This window comes from Microtus ochrogaster, chromosome 18 (genome assembly GCF_000317375.1).
Source record: "Microtus ochrogaster isolate Prairie Vole_2 chromosome 18, MicOch1.0, whole genome shotgun sequence".
Lineage (NCBI taxonomy): Eukaryota > Metazoa > Chordata > Mammalia > Rodentia > Cricetidae > Microtus > Microtus ochrogaster.
In genome coordinates, this window is record NC_022020.1 from 54,457,154 (window position 1) to 54,460,024 (window position 2,871).

Below are 2,871 nucleotides of genomic sequence, written 5' to 3' on the forward strand. Positions count from 1 at the left end.
TTCCTATTTTGATGCATACTGATGCACATTTCATCAGGTCCTTATATCAGCAGACAGAACATCAAGGTATTAATGCCCTCTGTCATTAGACTGGGGTGTTAACAGAGGCGGCAGCTTAAGTCACACAAAATACCATTAGCGCAGTAAGACCATGAGTCCTACAAACACAGAAGACATACGGAGTTCATTTTGTCTAGAGTGCTGGAAACCAACCATTCAGTCATTAGCAACGGTGTTGATAAGGTTGTGAGAGATAGACTAGCAGAAGTGAAATCTCTATAGAAGTCCCTCAGTTACATGGTACCCACCTCCAAGGATCAACCACATTCTCGAACTCCATAGTTAGGTCACATTCAGAACCATTGAGCCCCGTGGCGGCAGAGACAGATCCAGGGTTATCTCAGGACAGTATGCTCTTGATATTTTAATTTGTATGAATCATACTGTACAATAGAATTAGTGATAATGTGCACTTCCAGAAATGGGAAGGACTTGGCGACGGTTGGAGCAAGTTTGTGTCTGCTTCCTTTGTGTAGCTGAAGCAAGCCTGATCGCCTAAGGGTCTTTGCACCGAAGCTCCTACTTTCTGGAGTAATTACATCCCACCATTCAGGAAGTGGCTTGTTAATTGCCAAGTCGCAGCATAAATGTCACCTCTCAGAGAGGCCTTTTGGAACCACACTACCGGAAGTAAGCTCCTGGGTGTTTACTCTCACCTCTCTGTATTGTGTTTCTCAGTCTAACACCAATCACTAATTAAGAATTTTTTTGCCTTTTTTTTTTTTAACTATTGGTTTCTACTCAATAGGACATAGAATCTGTGAAGGCAAGAACTTTGTTAGTATTATTGCCAATCCTTGGGATGTATCTTTTAGGGAATTCTGGGTACATATCTGAGGAACAAACTGGTCCTCTAGCTCAACAGAACTCCTTTTACAGATAAGGAAGAATGATCTCAATACCCATCTACTTTGGAGCAATGGGGGTGGAGAGTTTTCAGGTTAATTTGGGGACTACCATTCTTTTCTCTGGCTTTGAATTAATTTTCTTCTGAATTTTTTTTTGTAGGTTCAGGCCAATAGGGAAAAACATAGAGGTATAAAAGAGTGTATTTTCAATATACTTGGACCAGGAGGCTTAGTCCCCTGACGTTATTATGCTTCCCAAAGTCTGACTGTTGTCAGAGACTAGACAGCCATATCTATATTGTAAACCAAGGGCCATGGTAAATAACCCTAACCTAATAAAGCTCCCTAGAGTAAAAATATTCTACTAGAAAGCTTTTCCTTGGAATGAGACTCCGACTTCTCAACTGTTCTTTGTCAACTGTTAGCTTACTGAGCTAATACCATTCCCACATCCTTTTTTTTCTTCTCTTGCACTCCCACGGGCTACAAAAACTATGCATGGATACTGCCAGTATCATATGCATTCAGAAGAATCGTATAATAAAAGTCCTAGCTAATGAAACATTGAGAAATCTACAGGAAGACTGAGAAGATGCATTGCTTTCCTAATCAAGGGCCAGGCACTGATGCTTTCTTCCCCATGTTGTTTCAATCTGCCCTGAATACATACTAGAGATCTGTAATTTTGTTAGCCGTCTGTATGGCTGAGCTAAGGGTCAAAGAACACCTGGAGACACTGAGACACTGTCCATTCCTACTCTGTCCGCTGAAACATGGCTAGCAGACATGAATTTCCATCTCCAGAATTTCAGCATGTGACAAACTTCATTTTTAATTGTATAAGTCACGGTGAGCTAGATTCTTTGAGACATTTCCTGTTCAATAAAAATAAATAAATAACTGAACATTCTCCAGGAAGGAAGGAAGAAGGACCCCGGCTGTACTTTCCTTACTGCCTTTCATCTCCTCCTTACACCCCAGTTCATGCAAAAGCCAAGCCAACAAACAGAAAAACCAAGAAGACCTAATAATAGGTGGGCAACCTCAGGGGATCCAGAGCAGGTGGGGAAAGGTGGGTGTGGGGAAGCATAGAGGAGGGCAATGCCAGAGAGAAATTTGGGGGCTTTTTATATACAATGCTTAGGTGCCATATGAAGTCAAAACTCAATACTCAAACTTGAACCTAATGAGAACAGAGCCTCCGTGCTTGAACCCTGGAGGAAACCCCAGGACTTCATCTTTGCCACCTTTTCCTCCCCCACTTACCCCCGACTCCCCTCCACTACTCCTCATCTTCCCTCCCAGGTCATCTTCACTCTTCCATAAGGATGCTTGAAAAAAAATCTCTCTACAAACCATTAGGTTCTAGCATTGTCAGATAGAATAAAGGGCATCTTCCAGTTAAACCCAAGTCACAACACACAATGACAACAACTGCTTTGAATTTACTTAAACCACAGTGTGTATGTGTGTGTGTGTGTGTGTGTGTGTGTGTGTGTGTGTATTTGATACTAGAATTTGCCTTTGGTCCTGGGGACATGACTCCATGGGTAAAGCACTTGCCAATCAAGCATTGATACCTTCATCAAAAGCTACAGAACCAGTGCAGGGACCAGATCTGACTGTAGATAATGCCCACAGGCCAGTCTGGAGCTCCACATCACAGAGAAGGCTGCAAACCCAGGTAGGAAGCTAAGCACAGAGGACCATACCGGACTCTCAGAGAAAGATTTGAGATGGAGCTTCTTACCCTAAATACCAATCTGACAGAAGGAAAGGGTTCCTCAACCCTACCAGGACTTACTCTCCACCCAACACTGCAAATATCACCACTGAAAGAAAAAAATTGGCAAATGCAATTTTACAAACAAAAAAATTAAATAAAAAATACCAATGAAATGAACCATTGATTCTTTAAAATGATTAGCAAACCATTAGTCAAATTAACTAAGAGAGAGAGAGA